Source organism: Anser cygnoides, chromosome 2 (genome assembly GCF_040182565.1).
Source record: "Anser cygnoides isolate HZ-2024a breed goose chromosome 2, Taihu_goose_T2T_genome, whole genome shotgun sequence".
NCBI classification, from domain to species: domain Eukaryota; kingdom Metazoa; phylum Chordata; class Aves; order Anseriformes; family Anatidae; genus Anser; species Anser cygnoides.
In genome coordinates, this window is record NC_089874.1 from 92654465 (window position 1) to 92677563 (window position 23099).

At 45.1% G+C, this 23099-nt stretch overlaps 1 protein-coding gene across 10 annotated transcripts in view; it reads left to right on the forward strand.

The window, feature by feature from the left end:
- FHOD3 (formin homology 2 domain containing 3) overlaps nucleotides 1–23099 on the forward strand; it is a 404913-nt gene that overhangs the window by 128711 nt on the left and 253103 nt on the right. The gene's annotated exons all lie outside the window — the stretch shown is intronic.

Consider the following 23099-nt stretch of genomic DNA (forward strand, 5'->3'; position numbering starts at 1 on the left):
TTCATTCTTTCTTTCTTTCTTTCTTTCTTTCTTTCTTTCTTTCTTTCTTTCTTTCTTTCTTTCTTTCTTTCTTTCTTTCTTTCTTTCTTTCTTTCTTTCTTTCTTTCTTTCTTTCTTTCTTTCTTTCTTTCTTTATTTCTTTTTTTTTTTTTTACAAGAAAGAATGGCAGCTGTTGCACTTTTTTCAAACTGGGCAGAGTACAGGTTAATATTTTGGCTTCTCATAAGGGAGTAACCAATATGAAAAACAGGAGAAGGGGAAAATGGTTCAACTGTAAATAAAATATCTAAGTGAGAAGAAAGATGTGATATTTTAAAACACCTGTTAATCTTTCTGTGCTGCTATCATGTGCTTCTGCAAACTTCAGAGGATTGAAATTGTTGTCCCTTTCTGTATAGCAAGTATTTTAGGTTTGAATCTGAAACAGATTTATACTGGTGCTTAATTTTAAACACAAAATGAGATTACACACGTACATGAAGTTCGCTGTGTAGAGATCATAGTAGACTGTGGAGCTTTATGCAACACTACTGTAATCTTCTGCAATCTTCTGTGTATGACTGATCTTCCAGTGAAGGCATCTCTACATGGTGGTCTCATATTCAGGACCTGAATCCTTTACCTGCCAGCTTGATAAATCTTTCCTTGACACAGAAGCATTAAAAAGACAATGCCAATCTGAAATTTATGAGCATGAACACTAATAAAAGGTTAAGGGTCATTTCTAGAACCAGCCAAGCTCTGCATTCTTTGATTATTAATATTTGAGTGTCTCCCCCATGAAAACTGAAATGTTTGTTTTCTCCTTCTGGGGCCGTAGAATCACAGACTCACAGAGTGGTTGAGGTTGGAAGGGACCTTTGGAGATAATCTGGTCCAATCCCCCACCAGGTAGGATCACCCAGAGCACGTTGCACAGGATGGCATCGAGGCAGGTTATGAACATCTGCCAAGAAGGAGACTCCACAGCCTCCCTGGGCAACCTGGTCCAGTGTTCTGTCACACTCACAGAAAAGAAGAGTTTCCTGATGTTCAACTAGAACTTTCTGTGCCTCGGTTTGTGCCCGGAACGGCCTTGTCTTGTCTTGTTGCTGGACACCACTGAAAAAAGTCTGGCCCTATCTAGTAGTTAACAAAGCATCTGTCCTCCTCTGCATCGCACATTGCTCAGGGAGAGGTTGGCATCTGGCCAGCTTAGCCGTGAGAGAAGTTTCTCTGGGTTGAATGAAGTCGGCTAGGCTTATCTGGGCCCCATCAGTGGCTGTCAGTGCTACTGGGGGAAAAGGTGAGGGGATGAGCACCCTAGGGTCCCCTTCAAGCAAGATCCCGGTGGCAGAAAGCCCCAGCCATGGCCAGCTGCGGGGCTGCAATCAACTGTGGGCACCTAAGGCCGCCCCCAGTGCTCGGCCCGTATGGTTGCATACCAAATACCAAATACTGACTTTGATGTTCCAAGTACAATATTGCAGGCGTTGCCAAACCCCTCTGAAGCAAACAGTCAAGCGATTCCAAGAGAAGCATTGGGACTGGGAAGTGATGACAGTAAGAAATCCAGTCAAATGCTTAATTTAGCGTATTCACGTTCCAAGTCACCCTGAATCCACATTGCTACTGTTCGGTTTAGTGTGTTCACACCTCCCAAAATTTTGTGAGATGCTTGTGCTGACTTTGGAAAAATGGCAGAAATGACAGAAGATATCTAAATATGCTAGAGTAGTTGTGAAAGAATATATGGAAAATATCCTGAGAATCAAAATGAGCTGGATCAGGTAGGAAAAGTTGTAGAAAATAGCTTTTATTTGTAGTATTATCTCTGAAGATTCTTACTACCCGGAAGGTAAAGAAGCATTTTAGTTAGAAAAGATAGTATGTTTATTTCAATAATCAGCTTTTACCCACTGACCCTTGGTGTAAGTAAAGGAAAATACACAGGCTGAAAGAGAGAATTGTGTCCTGCTGTGGTCCGATGGGACAAATTTCCATTAATGTTTAAAGGCCTAAATGCAGGTAGGCTTTAGAAGTAGGATGTCAGTGAGCGACACCTGAATCAAAGTGTGGATCGGGAGTTTCGTAGGCTCTTGTAGAGCCAGAGAGAAGTTCTCTGGCAGGATTTTCTGTGCTGTTTAGGAGCAACGTAAATGACTACATTAGTTCAATTTTTTTTATTATTATTTTTTAAATTTGATGTGCTGTCTAGGATAGGGGTGGAAATATTGTGGCTTAACCCAGCAGGCAGCTCAGCACAACACAGCCACTTGCTAACTCTCACCAGTTGGGTTGGGGGAGAGAATTGCATACGTGAAATTGCAAGAACTCATGAGTGTGAACAAAGACAGCTTACTAGGTAGAGGAAATCCATGCATCCAAGTACTTCATTCACTATTTCCCATGGACAGGCAGCTGTACACCCACTTCCAAGAAAGCAAGTCTCATCACACGTAACAGTTTCTTGGGAAGGCAAACACTATCATTGCTACATTACGATCTCCTTCTTCTATCTCTATCACAGCTTTTACTGCCGAGCATGATGCCAGAAGAAGAGCTCACACAAGTCTCAACAATTGTCAAAAGAATTATTTATTTACACAATGTCTTACAGGCAAGCCTGCAAGACATCCAGTCTGGTGGTTCCGCCCAAGTTAGTGGTGGGCACGGAGGCTACGCCGCGCGTAGGGAGCTGTTCAGGCACTCCTGCGATGCTTTTGCCAGGCTCTGACGGTGGACACCAAAGACATGTCAGGGTAGCTCCATGCTTGTTCTCTGAGCGGTGAATCCACTTCCATGGTTTCTTCTGCATCTTGTGGTGGATCCACCTCCATGGGTTCTTGATCATCTCGTGGTGGATCCACATCCATGGGCTCCTCCCTGTTGGCTGGCAGATGGACATGCCTGTGTCCCTGGTTGTTGGCAGGACGATTGGCGGGCCATGGTCCCACAGCATTCTTTGTCCAAAAGACATGCCAGGGCCTCGCGTTGGTCGCTGCTGGCTTCAGAGGCGTGCTGTGCATTCCGCTGGTCACAGGGACGCTGGCTATTGCGGTCTTGCCAGAACAGACATTCGTCGGCCCGGTCTGATTTGTTTGATGCTGGGGCCTCGCACTGCTCCCTGCTGGCTTCACAGCCGCGCTCTGCGTTCCGCTGTTGACATGAACGCTGGCCATCGCTCTTGTGAGAGAGCTGATCTTCGTCCTCCTATTCTGTTTTTTCTTCTTATGACGCAGCCTGCTCCTTGGGCCTGAGCACACCACCAGTCTCCTCATTGCGTCATTCAAGGATGGGCAGCCACCCCTCTTCCTGCTCTGGCTCCTCTTGCTTCCGAGCATCCTTTGCGCTTGAAAGCCTCGAAGCCTCGCAAGTGGTGGGCTGGCTGCGAGGCTCCTGTATTTATAGGGTCCAGAAGGAAAGGCGCGGTGGTGGTGGCTGCTGTGACATAAGCAGGCCGCTGTGATGGCCATTGTGACGGTGGCCCACACGTGTAGCCAAACGTGGCCGTGTTGCCATGGCAAGGAGCTTCAGCCTGAGGGCGTCCCCCCTCCGGGCCCTAAGGACCTTGGGGGCCTCCAACAGTCGCCCTCTGTTGCGCTGGCCCAGAGGAGGGGAAAGTTGCAAGAGAAGTTGAAAGGCAAAGAATTGTGCCCTGCTGAGAGACACGTTGGTAGTACGCTAATCAGGAACTCCAGAAGCAGGCACTGGTTCGGAAGGCGTCGTGGTGGAAGCGGGCAGGCAGCTAAACCCCACAGAGCTGTTCACTCACTGCACTGCCCTCCACCCCCCACAGTGGGATAGGGGAGAGAACTGGGAAAAAAAGAAGATAAAAACTCAAGGGTTGAGATAAAGACAGTTTAATAGGACAGGAAAGGAAGGGAGAGTAATAAAACTCATAATAAAAAGAAAAAAAGTACAAAGCAAGCGATGCCCAATGCAATGGTTCACCTCCTACTGACCGACGCCCAGCCAGACCCCAAGCAGCGGCCCCACCTCCCTGGCCAACTCCCCCCATATTTATTGCTCAGCACGATGCCGTATGGTCTGGAATATCCCTTTGGCCAGTCTGGGTCACCTGTGCGGGCTCTGTCCCCTCCCAGCTCCTGCTGCACCCCCAGCCTCCTCGCTGGCAGGGCAGCACGAGAAGCTGAAAAGCCCTTGGCTCTGGGTATGCGCTGCTCTGCCACAACTAAACCATTGGGGTGGGATCAGCAATACTGTCACCCCAAATCCAAAACACAGCTCCACACTAGCCAGTGTGAAGAAAATTACCTCTATCCCAGCCAAAACCAGGACAAGATGCCACTTCTTTATGAGGCTTGGAAGATGGCACAGCTGGACTTCCACAATCAGAAGGGGAGATGAGCCTGCACGCAGTCCCCAAGGTGCCAAATAGGAGAGGAGAGCATTTTATCAGATGATGGTGGTGGTGGTGTTCTTGTTTCCTTGTTTATTGCCCCATCTTGGGAAGAGCTCCTCATGAAGCATCTCAGAGGGACCTCAACGCTGAACCTCAGCACTCCCTTCCTGGCAGACCTGAAGCCTTTTGCTTCTCCAGAGGAACTGCTGCCCCTCTCACTTCTTTGCTCAGCCTGCTGCTATGCTTTGGGCACTGCCACGGAGGCTCTGGCTGCATCTTCAAGCACCCTCTCTTTAGCCTTCTCGTCCCCAGACTGAGACACCTCCCAGCACCTGCTGGTTATTTAGATGTTCTTATTTAGATGGCTTGATTCTCGGGCACGTGAGCATCTACATGGCATACTTTTACAAAAAGGTTCTCCACCCCAGCAGCCATATCTTGCCACAATGCAGCAGCCCAGATGGGTTTGCCTCTGCCCTGCCAGTTGTTCTGCTTCCATTGCTGCCACCACCCCACACAGGGCATTTGCCACCATCCTTGAGTCAGTATAGAGATAGAGAACTGGCCACTTTTCTCTTTCGGCAATATCTAAAGCCAGCTGGACGGCTTTCACTTTGCAAATTGCCTCAATTCACCTGCTCCTTCATCAGTTTCTGCAACTTGTTGTATAGGACTCCATACAGCAGCCTTCCACCTGTGACGCGTTCCCACAATACTGGCTGCCTTTGACTCCAGGTCATATGGAAAGTTCTAGTGTGTCTGGCAAGGCAGCACTCAGCGGTGGCACGACTTCGTTGAGGCCACGGTAGTCCACTGTTAGTCTCCACTTGCCATTAGGCTTTCACACTGGCTGTGTGGGACTATTAGAGGGTGAGTGAGTCTTGCTGATCACTCCTTGCATCTCCAGTCCATCAATCAGCTTACAGGTGGGAATCAGGGAGTCTTGGTGGGTGCGATATTGCCGCCGGTGCACTGTTGTGGTAGCGACTGGAACCTGCTGTTCTTTGACCCGCAGCAACCCCACAACAGAAGGGTCCTCCAAGCGGCTGGGCAAGGTAGACAGCCGCTTAATCTTCTCCGTACTTAAGGCGGCTATGCCAAAAGCCCACCGGTACCCTTTTGGGTCCCTTGAAGTACCCTCTCCTGAGGTAGTCTACGCCAAGGACGTACGGAGCCTCGGGGCCAGTCACAATGGGATGCTTTTGCCACTCGTTGCCAGTTAGACTCACTTCAGCCTCCAATAAAGTTAGCTGTTGGGATCCCCCTGTATATCCCCTGTTGGGATCCACTCCAGAAATGCAGATGGGCTTCTGCCCGTTAATAACTTGATGGCATTAGGGTACAGTGTGCACTGCTGTCCACTAGAACCTTATATTCCTATGGGTCTGATGTGCCAGGTCATCGAATCCACACTGTCCAATAAACCTGATTGTCCCTTTCCTCCACCTGGCTGGAGACAGGATTACTCTGGTCCTAGTCATAGGATTCATTACTGTGTAGAACCGCGGGGTGGCACGTGGTGTGTACCCACTACATCCCCTTTCTTGAGCAGAGGGATGCTTACTCCTAAAAGCTGAGGTTCATACAGGTGGAAAGTGTAGGACGTATCCTTTTTGAATTGCTGAACTCCCGGGACAGTGTCTCTGTAGCACTTTCTTTGAGTTTGCAGACCTCTTGGGAAAGTTTCTCCACAGCCAAGATGCAGGCCCATGAAAAGGAAGAGAGACTCATTGTATTGCTGAAGTTGGCCAGCCAATTCATCCCCCACACGTTCCTCTCCGTCTTTCCGTGTCATTGCTGCCGATGAGTTGGCATATGATGACGGTGCACTCCATACAAACTCCCGCAACTTGGGTCGCATGCACTTGACTTCATCTGGATCTCTGGATATTTGTTTGTTGTCTATGTCATCATAAATCACCCCCAGCACAGCTAATTCCCCCAGGTACTGGATATCCCTCTCCGTGGAGGTTCACTTGCCTGGGTGACATACAACATCTTCCTGGGAGGGATACCTTTCCTTCACGCCTGACCGGAGTCACCTCCAGAGGGTGAAGACTTGTACCCCTGTTCCAATTGCTTTGTCAATGCCCCCTTACCTAGAAAGGGATCCCAACTGCTTGCCTTCCTTGCGCTCTAATTCCAGGCTATTGTCCCCATTATTCCAGCCTTGGAGCAGCCAGGTGATAATGAGCTTGCGTGGATGACAGCTAAATCTTTTTGCATTTCTCGCAGCTCACCCAGGGGTAGGGATGGGTTGGTTATTGCCACTTTTATGATATATTCCTCTTCCTCCTCCTGTTCCCACAGTGGCCCTCATTTAGAGTAGCCTGCCTCTTCTTCTTCTTCCTCCTTCCCCTTCTTAATAGGAGATTTTTCCCCTACTAAATGAGCTAACTTTTGCATCCATCGTTCAGTCTTGCATGCAGGGGTGACTGACAGCAACACGGGTTGGTTCTCGGGCCCTGCTGCAGTGCCTGCTGCGGGGGCTGGCGTAGCCGTGGGGCCCATCACAGGGGTTGGAGTGGCTTCAGGGTCTGTTGCAGGAGTGGCCACAGTGCCTGTCATTTTGTTGTTGGATCCAGAAGCCTTCTCTTCCCCTTGAGGATGCTGAATAGGGTGGTAAACAGGGCTTGGCAGGCATGGGCCAGGCCCCAGTAGTGATTCATGTCTCTCTGGAATTGCAAAGGTCACGGCATATATATATATATTTTAATATTTTTATTTTTTTCCAGGATTTTGCACTTACCCAGGGGCGAAGTTCCAAAATATTGGAGGTGCCCACTGTCCCAGGTACTTGCCCATATCCTCCGTCACACCGTGCTACTCATAACTATCCTGCCTTGGGGCAGATATATGGGTTGTTTTCTTAAACAGGTGTTTAACTATAAATGAAACCTGAAACACATTCATGAAACATAGCAACAGGAAAACGCAGGTTTGAACATCCAAAGGATGTTCAAAATTCTCCAGGGCTATTGTGGCAAGCGTGAAAGAGGAACATGAAGGAGAAGGGAAAGGTGAAGGAGAGGGGGACAGTGTCCCCCCCCCTTATCACCCCTATAGATTGGCTCCCTGAGGACAAAAGGTAGGCAGTGTAGTTATTAATGGTGTCTGAAAGATGGTTCCTGAAGTACGGAGATGACAGCAATGCGGAATACAAACACCGCATTAGTCTCACAACTGGTCATTCTATCATATCGTAGGCCAGTGTTACACAGTACAGGAAAATGATAACTGTTAACCAGCCCACAGAAGCGATCAACAGCATGACAGGGAACATGGACAGCAACTAAGGATTCTATCACACCACTCTGAAAACACACACAACAGCGCCTAAAGAAAATAAATCAACACTGTGACCAGCAATATTAAACTAACGTAATGCTTTTAACAAACTTGGCCAGAACTCTCATTAAAACAACTCTTTGTGCCCAGTCTTGGGAAGCAAAAAGCAGTGTTGGGGTAGAACTGGGCAGGCAGCTAAGCACTGAGTAGCTGTTCACTCAATCCATTGCCACCCAGCTCCAACACTGGGATGGGAGAGAGTAAAAAAAGTAAACTTTTGTGGGTTGAGATACAGACAGTTTAACAGGACAGAAAAGGAAGGGAGAGTAATATTAACAATGAAAAAAAAAAATACAAAGCAAGTGATGCCCAATGCAATGGTTCACCTCCTGCTGACTGACGCCCAGCCAGACCCCAAGCAGCGGCCCCACCTCCCCGGCCAACTCCCCCCATATTTATTGCTAAGCACGATGCCGTATGGTCTGGAATATCCCTTTGGCCAGTCTGGGTCACCTTTCCGGGCTCTGTCTCCTCCCAGCTCCTGTTGCACCCCCAGCCTCCTCGCTGGCAGGGCAGCACGAGAAGCCAAAAAGCCCTTGGCTCTGGGTATGCGCTGCTCTGCCACAACTAAACCATTGGGGTGGGATCAGCAATACTGTCACCCCAAATCCAAAACACAGCTCCACACTAGCCATTGTGAAGAAAATTACCTCTATCCCAGCCGAAACCAGGACACGATGCCACTTCTTTATGAGGGCTGGAAGATGACACAGCAGGACTTCCACAATCAGAAGGGGAGACGAGCCTGCACGCAGTCCCCAAGGTGCCAAATAGGAGAGGAGAGCATTTTATCAGATGATGGTGGTGGTGGTGTTCTTGTTTCCTTGTTTATTGCCCCGTCTTGGGAAGAGCTCCTCATGAAGCATCTCAAAGGGACCTCAACGCTGAACCTCAGCACTCCCTTCCTGGCAGACCTGAAGCCTTTCGCTTCTCCAGAGGAACTGCTGCCCCTCTCACTTCTTTGCTCAGCCTGCTGCTATGCTTTGGGCACTGCTACAGGGGCTCTGGCTGCATCTTCAAGCACCCACTGTTTGGGCTTCTCATCCCCAGACTGAGACACCTCCCAGCATCCCCCCTCCCCAAGCCCATGGTGGTCCTCTGAGGGACTCCTCCTGTGACACCAGTACAGCAGCCAGGTCCCCTCCTCCCCTCTCCCTTAGGGCTCCATGAAGAAGAGATGCCACTTCTTCAAGTGGCACGGGGGATGGGAAAGAAGAGCTCACACAAGCCTCAACAATTATCAGAACTATTTATTTACACAATGTCTTACAGGCAAGCCTGCAAGACATCCAGTCTGGTGGTTCTGCCCAAGTTAGTGGTGGGCACGGAGGCTACGCCGCGCGTAGGGAGCTGTTCAGGCACTCCTGTGTTGCTCTTGCCGGGCTCTGACGGTGGACGCCAAAGACATGCCAGGGTAGCTCCATGCTTGTTCTCTCAGCGGTGGATCCACTTCCATGGTTTCTTCCGCATCTTGTGGTGGATCCACCTCCATGGGTTCTTGATCATCTCGTGGTGGATCCACATCCATGGGCTCCTCCCTGTTGGCTGGCAGATGGACATGCCTGTGTCCCTGGTTGTTGGCAGGACGATTGGCGGGCCATGGTCCCACAGCATTCTTTGTCCAAAAGACATGCCAGGGCCTCGCGTTGGTCGCTGCTGGCTTCAGAGGCGTGCTGTGCATTCCGCTGGTCACAGGGACGCTGGCTATTGCGGTCTTGCCAGAACAGACATTCGTCGGCCTGGTCTGATTTGTTTGATTCTGGGGCCTCGCACTGCTCCCTGCTGGCTTCACAGCCGCGCTCTGCGTTCCGCTGGTCACATGAACGCTGGCCATCGCTCTTGTGAGAGAGCTGATCTTCGTCCTCCTATTCTGTTTTTTCTTCTTATGACGCAGCCTCCTCCTTGGGCCTGAGCACACCACCAGTCTCCTCATTGCGTCATTCAAGGATGGGCAGCCACCCCTCTTCCTGCTCTGGCTCCTCTTGCTTCCGAGCATCCTTTGCGCTTGAAAGCCTCGAAGCCTCGCAAGTGGTGGGCTGGCTGCGAGGCTCCTGTATTTATAGGGTCCAGAAGGAAAGGCGCGGTGGTGGTGGCTGCTGTGACATAAGCAGGCCGCTGTGATGGCCATTGTGACGGTGGCCCACACGTGTAGCCAAACGTGGCCGTGTTGCCATGGCAAGGAGCTTCAGCCTGAGGGCGTCCCCCCTCCGGGCCCTAAGGACCTTGGGGGCCTCCACCAGTCGCCCTCTGTTGCGCTGGCCCAGAGGAGGGGAAAGTTGCAAGAGAAGTTGAAAGGCAAAGAATTGTGCCCTGCTGAGAGACACGTTGGTACTACGCTAATCAGGAACTCCAGAAGCAGGCACTGGTTCGGAAGGCGTCGTGGTGGAAGCGGGCAGGCAGCTAAACCCCACAGAGCTGTTCACTCACTGCACTGCCCTCCACCCCCCACAGTGGGATAGGGGAGAGAACTGGGAAAAAAAGAAGATAAAAACTCAAGGGTTGAGATAAAGACAGTTTAATAGGACAGGAAAGGAAGGGAGAATAATAAAACTCATAATAAAAATAAAAAGTACAAAGGAAGTGATGCCCAATGCAATTGTTCACCTCCTACTGACCGACGCCCAGCCAGACCCCAAGCAGCGGCCCCACCTCCCCGGCCAACTCCCCCCATATTTATTGCTCAGCACGATGCCGTATGGTCTGGAATATCCCCTTGGCCAGTCTGGGTCACCTGTCCGGGCTCTGTCCCCTCCCAGCTCCTGCTGCACCCCCAGCCTCCTCGCTGGCAGGGCAGCACGAGAAGCCAAAAAGCCCTTGGCTCTGGGTATGCGCTGCTCTGCCACAACTAAACCATTGGGGTGGGATCAGCAATACTGTCACCCCAAATCCAAAACACAGTGTTTTGTGTTCCTCAAGTGAAGAAAATTAACTCTGTCCCAGCAAAAGACGTGAAGAGCATTTTGCAAACCGGTGACAAGAATTTCATTTGTTCACAGCATGCTCGCTAATAAGCGTTTTTCAGGCTGATAGTTCAGTTGTTACCATTGAAGCATAGAATCATAGAATCATTAATGTTGGAAAAGACCTTCAAGATCATGTGTTCCAACCGTGCCCCTACCATCAATATGACCGACTAAAACATGTCACTAAGTATCACGGCCAACCTTTCCTTAAACACCCCCATGGATGGTGATTTTCCAACATAAACCTCCCCTGGCACGACTTGAGGCCATTCCCTCTAGCCCTATTGCTAGTTATCTGTGAGAAGAGCCCGACCCCCAGCTCCCCACAACTTCCTTTCAGGTAATTGTAGAGAGTAATAAGGTCTCCCCCGAGCCTCTTCTTCTCCAGACTAAAAAACCCCCCTCTCCCTCAGCTGCTCCTCATAGGAGTTGTGCTCCAGGCCTTTTACCAGCTTCGTAGCCCTTCTCTGAACATGTTCTAGGGCCTCGATGTCCTTCTTGTACTGAGGAGCCCAAAGCTGAACAGCATACTAGAGGTGGAGCCTCACCAGAGCAGAGTACAGGGGTACAATCACCTCCCTGGTTCTGCTGGCTACACTATGCTTGATACAAGAGGGGATGCCATTGGCCTTTTTGATCACCTGGGCACACTGCTGGCTCATGTTCAGGTGAGCATCAATCAGCACCCCAAGATCCTTTTCGTCTGCATAGCTTTTGAGCCAATGTCCCTTAAGCCTGTAGCCCTCCATGAGGTTGTTGTTGCCAAAGTGCAGGACCCAGCCCTTAGCCGTGTTGAACCTCATCCCATCGGCCTCTGCCCATCAACCCATTCTGTCCAGGTCCCTCTGCAGGGCCTTTCTACCCTCCAGCAGATCAACACAACCCCAGCTTGGTGTCGTCGGCAGACTTACTGAGGGTGCACTCAATTCCCTCATCCAAGTCATCAATAAACATATTAAAAAGGATGGGCTCCAACACCAGCCCCTGGGGAACACCACTTGCGACCTGTTGCCAGCTTGATTTCAATCCATTCTCCACTACTCTCTAGGCCCAACTGTCCATTTTTAACCCGGCAAAGAGTGTACCTGTCCAAGCCATGGGCTGCCAGCTTCTCCAGGAGAATACTGTGGGAGACCATGTCAAAGGCCTTGCTGAAGTCTAGGTAAACTACATCGACAGCCTTTCCCTCATCCACCAGGCAGCTCACCCAGTCATAGAAGGAGATGAGTCAGGGCTTGCCTTTCATGAACCCATGCTGGCTGGGCCTGATCCCCCGGTGGTCCTAGGTTGTTGAGAAGTTGTCTCATTGCAACACTAGCTCTTAGAGCTGATTTCGCAGCACTGCTTCAAGCACTGGGTAAATAGCCCGGTTCTTAAAGGAGCCATGTAGAGTCGGGGTGAAGCACTCCATGCTGAACACTTGAAAATCTGGCCATCGTTGACTGCACTGGTTCTTTCTTAGGTTTCAGCAGGTATCAGGGTCAAACATTTATATATGTGGCAAGGTGTGAGCTCTGCGATCTGTGTTTTCCAGGTAGGAGTTAGTGTCCCCATTCAAACGTAAACTATGCAGACAGCAGCATTCCTTACATTGTATGAGGCATTAATGCGCTCTCCTTTACTGCTTCAGGATAAATACATACCCCAGATTCAAGTTGCAGCAGGCGTTAAAAGATGAAATAGTCACTAAAATCACATTTATTAAGTACGCTCACATACTGTGTTTTGAAGAGTGTGTGAAAATTGAGTTAAAGGCTGGTGTTCTCAGGTTTTGGTCTATAAGAAAAATCTCTGCTTCACCTTCAGACAGGAGGGAAAATGACAGTCTCCTATTGCTGTCTCTGATTTTAGTGTTCTTAGCACTGTTTGTGTTTTTAATCAAGCTTTGTTATTCCAAGTTACTTTTATTATTACTTTTTTTGCATGCTGGCCAGAACGTTTTGTTTTGATTTATATTTTATTAAGCAAATGATGGAAGGAATTCAGGTATGCAATAAACCTGCATAAATGAATATACGTTTTGCCAGACCAGAATAATGGTAAAGAGAGAATCATTGTTGTTACTTTAGAGAGGCATGGAAGTGTAATTGAGTGAATCTGGTCTATTCAAACCTACAAGTATTGGACTGGGTACCCGTGGACGTGGATTAACATTCATAAAATGCTGCCTTCACCATTTCTCATTTTAGGGGACAGTGGCCTTCCCCGAGAAGTGTTTTAATCAATGCTGCTTTCCTTTTGGGGTAACAATTATTATTGTTAGCAAGTCAGAGTTTGGACTTCTTGAGAAAACAAGAAATCAATTAAGGCAACAGCAGCTGAATTAGCAAGTTAGTACTTCATTGTCTGCAGAAGCCAAAGCTATAAAATCGAAGGGAATTCAGCCTGCATGTCTTCTTTCTTAAGGCACCATGGATTTGTGTGGGATTCTAGTGTTGGAATTGCAAAATTAAAGCAAGTTTTCAAAATCGAGTCTTATTTATTTATGGTGTCTTGATGAGGGCCTCTCGAAACACAGAGTAGTCCGTTTTCTTGAATAGCCTTTTGTTTATGAAATGTTTAGAAATGTATTTAGCGGAGCCTTTTTGTTCATGTTCTGCTTTGTTGCCTTATATGGCTCTTTCGCAGCTATATGCTAGATTGAAATCTTAGACTATACTTTGGTTGTAAGTAAAAAGGAATGGCTGCTTATCTTTTCTGGAACTGACATGTGGTTCTGTAGCTTAGTGTTTTTTTGGAGAAGCTATTAATCTTCTTTCTGTTCTATGCTGTTTTTTTTTTTTTGTTTTTTTTTTTTTTCCCTCCACACTTTGCCAGTGGTTTTTCCTAGTCCTAGTGTCGTGTTCAGCTGCTGACATGCAATCCTTGTCCACCTCAGTGGGAGTGAATGGAGTGATGAACCACACGTGCTCTTTGTTTCTTTGATTTTTCTGTTTTTCTTTTTGTTTTTTTTTTTTTTTGTTTGTTTGTTTGTTTGTTTGTTTTTCCAGTCATTTTCTTAATGTAGAAGTTCAGCCTTTTCCTCTGTTACATTTGTACGTTTTAATAAATGTTTTGATTGTTCTGACTTAAAAACTTTGAGGATGATGGTGAGAGGAGTCTTTTAAAAGGGTTGGAGTTTCAAAAGTGTGCTATAGTATAGTATACTGTGTAGTGTATCGATATACTATAATATGATACAATGCCTGCTCTTGCCAAAGCCTAATGATAATATATAGTCAGTAGCATAGTAACCCCTATAACAACTGAAAAACAGCAGGGAACATACAGCTGGTTTTGCAGCGTTGCATACTGGAAGACTTTTTTGCCATTTAGGTATGAATGATAGTTCATGCAATTATCATTGTTGAATAATCCTACCTGAGTTATTTTGGTCTTATTTTGGTAATTTAGATACATAGATTAATCAGAGATCACATTGAAGATGCAACTAAATCTCTTGACATGTTTTTATGAAGTTTTCTTTTTTTTTTTCCAAGTTGCTGCTATCATTAGAATTATCTACTGAAAGGTAAAATCTCATAGGATTAATTTTCTACCATTATGAGATAAAACCTTGTGCAACTTCAGCTTAGCTGAATTGGAAAGAAGACACTTCCACCCCATCGCACGTCCAAATTCAGAAAAAAAGTAAATTTTTGCACATTTTAAGTACAGCTCACCTCTCCTAAGCAAAATAGTTTTTGTTCCCATGTTGTATTGCATTAAACTTTTTTTTTATTATTCCTTTTTCATGCCCTCTAGAAAAGGTAGTTCCTTCTTAGGGTTGTTCCTGCAATAATTTTGAATTGAACTCAGTTTGTTCCAGGTGGCTTTTGTCACTACCAAAACCCTGTGAGAAGAATCAGTCTGCAAAACTTTAAGTCATCTCATTCACATTGAGCTTATGCATTCATCTTCTTCCAAGCTCTTTTTGTAGTAGGCTCTAGAGTCCTGCCAGACCTGTCCACTCTGTCATGTACTGAAAAAATGAAACAAGCAAACAAACAAAAAAAGCCTTTGATCTAAAAACAACGGTCAGAAAGGCACAAGTAATCACGATGGGTTGTTCTTGTTTCGGTTGTCTTGACTCCTACCTGCACAGCAAAAGGAGGATGGCCCAAGCTGTGTCCCGGGGTGGCTGGAGCACAGCCTCACCATCCTGATGTGGCCTCAGGGATGCAGCCCTGTCCTTGTGCTGACATACAAAGCGTGAGTGAAAGCCTGGGCCAAGCAGCAGACCCAGAGCTGCAAAATGCACCGCAGTGTCTTCTGATATTTGTAAAAACTGTCAGTAGTACAGTCACTCTTACTTCACCCTTTGGCGATGGTACTTTTTCACGTTGTAAGCTCAGTGAAGACCCGTGCAGTGCCTGCCAATGGGTGAAAACAGGGTATGAGCGATTACAAAGCCTGGCTCCGTGGCTCAGACTTGTCTGCTATCTGCCTCCCATCAATGTGATCCATCTGGTGGACAGCAGTGTCATAGAGCAGAACAAGCCAGGGTTGGAAACGGAGTCACTGGACGTGCTGCTGTCCACAGATGCTGCCTCTCTGGAGGATGCATTGCTGCCTCCGTGTTCTCTTGTTCTTGTGCTTTGGTTTTGCCTCAGGTTGAAAGGTGTGGCTTACACGAAAGGCTATCTAGAACTAGGATAGGTAGAAAGCACTCAGCTCCCTTCACGTATCTGGCTGCAAAAAAAGAATTCCGCCTCAGAAGTGTCCCTGAGCTTTCTGAAATTCAACGTGTTTTATAGGTGTTACGGACCCTCTTCGTCTAGCAAATGCTTGTGCTGAGAGTTTGCACACAGATGCAGAAGTTGGCACGTTGACCCTAATTAACTGGATCCAGTCCATGGTCTTCACGTCACTTGGCCTTATTAAATGTGTGCATCTGTGAAAATTCCCCATACTAATTCCTCATTCTAACCAGCGTCTAAATATTTCAGACAGAACAAGTAATAAATTAGACTGAGGAACCAGTACTGACTAGTGAGATAAGGGTTAGATTGCCTGTACATGGTGATGAGTGAATTATGATTCACGGGGTGGTGAGACTGTCTTGCTGATGCAAAATGAAGTTGCTGCTAAAGGAAGGAAAAAAAAAAAAGACGTTAAAAAAACTTGTTACAGATAATCAGTGACCAAAGAGCTTTTGTGTGTAAAGGTTCTCTCTTGTTATCAATATGCAAAACAAGCCCTGTGTATAAACCTCTGTATTTGAACCCTAGCAGTTTAGAGAAGAACGACTCACTCAACAGAACACAAAATGAGTAAAAAACGGTGTGGGTTCATTGGGAACGGTTGAGTAATGTTGTCTGGCAGTGCTGGTAGGCTGATGCTATGTTATGAGAATATTCTGAAAAAGAGAAATAATTTGTAGCTGTGTTCACATCCATATTTTTTATCCTCCCTTGTAATAGAGTAAACAGTAGTTATTATAGAAACATTGCAGTGTAATGTATCCATCTAGTATGTGCTTTGCCGTAACAAATGATATGTTGCAGGCATTCTGTTTTTGGTCACATAAGTATATGATAATGATTTTCAAATTTAAATTTTATTTTCAAAGTATAATTCAGTTAAGGAGCGAGTTTGGCATAGATTGAACAAAAGTGATGCACGCATATCTGGTATCTCATTGAAAATGGCTGCTTTGTAGGAGATCCTCAAGAAACCAGGTGTGCGTCTTTTTGGTTGCTAGTGTTTCAGGTTCTGAGGGATGCACCCGAGCAGTAGGTGCACAGCATTTAGTCAACTTCCAGCTGATCGCTTTCCTTTCATTTCCTTCCAGTATTAAGAGTTGGTCCTCTCCAATGTAACACTACAGCCACCTTGATGGGTATCATGCCCAAATGTATGCAATTGCAGTGCTCTGCTGAGCAGTCACATGAAATCTGTTAAATGAATACATTGTTCTCTAGTCCTCCTTGAATATCAGCGCTGTCACATTTAAGATATATTAGTGTTGCACAAGCCTTAATTGCATGACTTTTGTTGTTGTTGTTTTTCGGGCACATTTATTAGATGGTTTTGTATTCTTTTGTTGCCAGGGTTTCAAATGTTTCTGAAGACTGTCATAAAACTCAGAAAAGAGTTTTAGGAGAAGATCTGTTAAATCCTGAGCAAAACAGCAGTATAATTTTGCAGTGCGCTTGTTTGCACTTGCATAACTGTAGGTGTGAAGCTCAATGGGAAGAGTGGCTGAAGTGTTTAGCACTGAGCTGGTACTCCTGTAAGGCTCCGAGTTCAAGCTTCTCTATGGTGCTGCATGTGCAGAAAGTGGGGTCCAGAGGCTAACAGCAGCTACAATGAAATTTTTCTCCTTCCACACGTTTTTTTTTTTTCTGTAGCAAGCACTTAGAAACTTCTTGCAAGATAAATGAACTGTGATGGAAAAGGGAAGCTGAACGCTTTCCAGGATTTAAAGAAGAGGTATAGTATTTCTGATTTATGGAACGCTCTCTGAGAGAGAGAAAAAGGTGTGTTGTGAAAGGTTGTTGACTAAAATACTTCACGTGTGTTCATTCTGCATCGCCTAAAATCCAGGTGCAAGTCTTTTCTCCAATTTGCAGAAGAATCAGGAAGGGTTTCAGTGTAGAGCTCTGCAGTCACCAAGTTAGCAGCATATAGCCTAGAGTGATGGGTCGACAGAGGTTATTTGAAGGATGGAAACACCAGCTATATCAATTAAAATGTTTGTTTACTAGCTCTGTAATACTGAGTGACAGGATGGAAAAATCCTATTTGCCCTCATTTGGAAAGCCGTGCCAAGTTCTGCTCACTCTCTGCTGGTGGTGGTGAGGCTGGTGCCCTTGGAAAAGCAGCTCACACTGTCCTCTTTTTTTTTTTTTTTTTTTAATGTGATTTGTAGCTGCTGCTTGGGGGTAGGAAAGCAGTGACTCCTGACTGTAGCACGTGTCCTTCTAATACTTTGCAAACTTGCAAAACTGTTTGCTACCAGTGATTTGCAAAGGAACCTGAGCTCTGGAATTGTGCTGACTCAGGGGTTTTCTCAGAGTTACTGCAAGAGCACAGCAGGCCAGGCGATGCAGAATCCAGGTTGTCTTGTGCTGCTTCCAAAAGCAATGCCTTTAGAAAAGCTGAGGGAAGCAATCTCTGCGAAATGGAAAAGGACAGTGGGAATGTGTAAAATGTGATTAAACGCAAAATAAGAACATATTTCAGAAGGAATCACTTGTTTAATTTTTAGCACATGTGGTGGTAAAAGTGCTGGTTGTCTGTTCACAGCAGAATGAATGCTCAACATCAAACTGACTGACTTCTTTCTGCCGTCCTTTGCTCCTCTCTAGGTTAAAGCAGTAAGGGGAGGACATGGTAAAAGAACTGAGGGGAGACGCTTGGTCCGCTTTCAACCTCGCTTCCCATTTTCAAACCTTCCTACCCCTATGCCCCAGTAGTTGCAGGGTTGCTTTTAAGGTTTTGTTGCATCTCACCTCTTGACATGAAACGGGGACAGACTCCCTGGCTGGTGCCTGGGTGCTTTCATGTAGGGAAAGTGAGGGTTTATCATTGTTTTAAAGGGAGCAGCTGTAATCATTTGGCTGACTTGCATTCAGAAATCCATACTTCAGTCAACACATATTTTGTTGTCAGAAAAATCAAGTCTTGGTGACTGTGACAAAGCAGCAGACTGTTTCTGCCAGACGTAATTGGAAAAGTAGAAAAGAGGACAGTGAGCATTGCTTGCATGAGTGAGTTGACAAGTCATTACAGGGATGAACAGGAATGGATTGGATTCATGGCTTGTTTTAAACTGGTGCAGGATAAGATCCCTCTCCTTTCCTAATTCTTGTTCTTGTTCTTGTTCTTGTTCTTGTTCTTGTTCTTCTTGTTCTTCTTCTTCTTCTTCTTTCTTCTTCTTCTTCTTTCTTCTTCTTCTTCTTCTTCTTCTTCTTCTTCTTCTTCTTCTTCTTCTTCTTCTTCTTCTTCTTCTTCTTCTTCCTTCTTCTTTCTTCTTCTTTCTTCTTCTTTCTTCTTCTTCTTCTTCCTTTTTTTTTTTTTTTACTTAAAATGATAACGTTAATAAAAAAAGGTGATAGTTGTACCGCATGCAGGTAAAAATGCAAGACTTGTTCCAAAATATTTTGTGGAACATCCAGGGACCTGAGAGCTTAAAGATGAGACCACGAGTCTTAGATGATGATTACTTGAAATTTCACAATAGCATAGTTTTGTTTCTACACATTGATTTCATTATTTCATAGTTTTGGATGTTTGAGGGGCTTTTTTAATCCCAAACCTTAGAAAATTGGAGCACAGAAGTTAACAAAGACGAGACTACAAAATAAATAAATAAAACAAAACCACTGATGGTAATATGCATTGTGTGACAGAGGTTGACTGATAAACCAGAGTAAGAGCCTATGATTGCAAACAGATTGTTACTGCAAATAATAATACACATCATATGTCTGTATATGTCTGTGGTTAACAGCGTGGCTTAGATGCCATGGGAGGTTGTGGTACATGTTTACTGTAAAGAAGGCAATCACTGTTCATATGAATAGAAAATTTCTGACCATACCAGAAACTTTCTGGATGATGAGCCTCCAATCCCAAGAATGCATGGGTGGGTTTGTTTTCACATCAGGTCTCACAGGGCTGAGAAGAATGATCTTCCATTTCTGATGGAGCTGGAAGCCTTCTAACGTGATGAACTAGCTCATGGAATTCTTTGAACATTTCATGAGCTGACCTCCAAAACATGGCTATCCTTTGTTAGCTTTTGCCACATAACACATTTTTCAAGCAAGGATGAAGGTGTATTTTAGAAATATCATGGAGTCAGTCTGTGCATTGCCATGAAAAAAACACATGTAAGTTCATTCCTGAGTATATCCTTCACCCTCTCTAAAGACAGTGGAAGCTGACAGTGTCTATTTTAGGATATATTCTCCAGTTATTCAATGGAAATATGAAATTATTTTAATCATGAGAAAGTTTTGAGACATTTTCATAAGCAGCTGCTGAACAGATGGTAGAATATTAAATGTTGCAATGTACAGATATGTTCTATGGGTTCTGTTGTTCAGCAGTCTTAAAATACTTGTGTTGAAATGATTTTAAGTGATTTTCAGTCTGATATCTTTCCTTAGGCTGATATTCATCAAAAAATGACTCACTAATTGCCTTCTGAAATTGCTCTTCTGTTGATGTGACTTATCCTGTGTTTTTAAGACAAAATATACCAATTTTAATGCTTTAGAGGTAGAAAGCAGGAATCTTCAAAAACGTGCTACCAGCTCAAGAATTTGGATTGCAGTGTCCTGGAAAACAAGCAAACAAACAAAATAGCTGTTATTGTCTGGCTTCTTGGAAGATATAGTCCACTGTTGAGGAAAAAAAAATGGATGCCTTCCTTATGTCCCGCTGGCTATAGTGCAAGCATAAAAGCATAAAGAGCGGGTTATGGATGCTTTGTGAGCAGCTGTGTCACTGCTACATATGACAGCATTCTTACTGTGGAGCAGTTTTCCTAAAATGAGTTGGAAAACTTCAAAGCTTTCATTGCATCTCCAGTGGAATAACATCTGTATTTAACCATGCCCCTTTGCGTAAGCCCAGTCTTGGATGATGATGTCTGTCCATGGCTCAGAAAAGTTGTGTTTTGGGATCTCCATTACTGTCTGAGCTGCATCTGATTCCAAATAGCTTGATGTTTTTGCTGGAGAATGGAGAAATCGTGGTGGAAACCACAGAGCCGGTTGGGATAGGAGAAGTAGGATGTGTCAAGGTTTGGAATTTAGTTTCCTCTGAGTCAGTCTTTTGAGGTTAATAAGCACTCGTGCTGCCTTCTGTGGGATAGCTTTCTAATCCTTTATTCTGTACTCTTTGTTGACCACAGGGAAACATTGCCTGGAAATAAGGAAAAAAATAATTTTTTTATTGGCTAATTGTAGAGTTAGGATACAGCTAAGGATGCAGTAAGTGGTCATGTTGATTCTATTTTCATAATGTTTAGGCTATTTTTTCATTGTTCATTTATTTGTCTAAGAATGATACTAAAAAGTCCACTGCTTTTTATACTGCTAGACTGAGGTGTTATTTTCACAAATGTCTGAGATGTAGAGATTATTGCTCTCACAGCCATAGGATGTATACATTTGTAAAGACAAGTACAGAACATTCATATACTAAATGGGTAATTTAACCATTTAAAAAGCATTATCTACATTGCTCAGAAGGCACTTTTCAAGCAGATTTTTATGGGTGCAATCCTTTACTTGAGTTTAAGTAAAAATGACTTTGAAAAGCTAACATTGCAACAAACAAATTAAAATTAAGGGCAACTTTAACATCAAAACCACTTCTCATCTCTTGGTAATTTGGTATTGGCATAAATGAAGAGCTTTTGGAGGGGATGGCAGCCTTTTTTTGCTCTCAGTGTCAACTTTTCTGGTTTTGGCTTTGTGATGAATTTGCTGATCCTCAGAGTCAGTCATAGGATGGCTGCCACACCAGGCTGCTGATTTCATTTATGTTAATGTTAGAAAAAGCAGAAGGTCAAAGTGATTGTAAGGTCTTTCAAAAGTATAATTGCAGGAAGGAAAAGGTTGGTTTTGCACCTCAAGTGCATGTGAAGAAGAAAAGCTAATGCAGACTACGGTTTTGTAGAAGAAAGACACTTTAGGAGTTACAGAAGGCATGGCTAAGTCTGATGTATGGGCAGGGAGATTAGATTTATAAACCGCAAGGCAACAGTAATAGTTGTTCATGTTTAAGTTGCAATTTGAGATTTTTCTGCTTATTTTCTTTAGGGTGCTGGCAAAATAAGAATTTTACACAAATACTTGGCTCAAATTATTTTGCTTTATTCTCTTGTGGGTCTCGGAGTAGATACTTGAATTGAGCAAACTATTTGCCCCCCGAAGCTATTATACGACAGACTGCTAACATATCTGCTAATCTGAAATACAGTAAGCACATAACTGAAGTGTTTATTGCCATTACAAATATGTTCTTGAATCTTTTTTGGAAAGAATAACCTTCGGGTGATTGCAGTCTTTGTTTCTTTAAGGTTTAATTTTCCTTTTTTCCTCCTCTTTTCCCTCCCCTCAGGATGCCTTGCTGTAAGGCTATCTGTGAATTCTTGCTTTGGCAGTGACTTGTCAGTTATTCTTCTTCGCAAAACTGCGCAGACACAGCAAAAAATTATTCAGCTCCTACCAAGAGGGTTTGCAAGAAAATTCTTGGTCCTAGGTTTGTCTTGAACCGTCTTGGGTGTCGGAGGAAAAGGCAGAAGGTTGCCTTGCTCTGTCTCCGCTCGTGACCGGTTTCCTGAGCAGGCGCCTGCCTACAGCTTTTGGAAAACTTTATCTGATACAGTGCATGTAATAAGGTTGGTAAATGAGAGATCCTTAAATTTCCTAAGATAACTGCCGCCATGGTTTGTCAAGACATTATTTTAGTGCGAGGCTTTTAGTCATCTTAAGGCATGAATCCTTCAACTCTTCATTAATGGGCTGAGACTTGTGCTGCAGAGCCCTGCGGTTTTGGGGTAATCTCATCAACAAGCCAAGCCGGGGCTCAGTATTTGCTGCCCTGTGTTTCTTGGTGGCTGTAATAGATTTGTCCAATGCAAGAGGATTGTTTGTGCACGAGGTTCTTCGGTGGGGTGCTTTTAGTAAGCCTTGGAAACTCACAATTCCTGATCTTCTCCTTGCTCTGCCCCATCTCCCCTGCCACCCCTGCTGTTTTGTCGTTCTCACATCAGCCAGTTTTTAGATTGAGTTTCCATATTCTGGTCCACAATGGTAATTTTAATATACTTTTGAGTCTTTGTTTCTGGTTCACAAAGGTTTGCCTGTATCCTTTTCCACATGAGAACAAGAGTGGTCTACTACATTGATTTTTACATTGTAAGGGAATTAGATTAACTCTTGTTCTTTGGCCTGGGCCCCAGTCCAGGGCTGAAAAATGAATCCACGTATCCAAGGATCAGTGCTTGCTTCTGTTTTTTCCATATATGTATAGCCTGCTAATTAGTCTTCCTGGGTCTTAGATTGGACGATACTCAATAATCACATGGCTGGTGCTTAATCTTCACCTGCCATTGTTTTAATTTGTGCGGGAATATAATCACCAGCGTGTCCGGAAGGATATACATAGCATTTACACGGGGAAATGCAAATCACAGACTCACAGAATGGTTGAGGTTGGTAGGACCTCTGGAGCCATCAGGTCCAACACCCTGCTCCAGGGGTGCTCAAACTACTGATTTTTACAGTCCTCGGCCATGCAAGGTTCTTTTGTATTTTTCTTTCCTGTGTGCTATCAGCACTGAAGCCACTCTGAAGTACAACAGGTATTCACCTGATTTTTGGGGTAGTCCGTCAGGATAGAGGGGTCTCCGAAAAATGCTGACATTAACATGTTACACTCCATCTCAATGGGAGCCACCAAGCCACAGGTATGTAATAGGGCATGTGGTGGAGTGGGA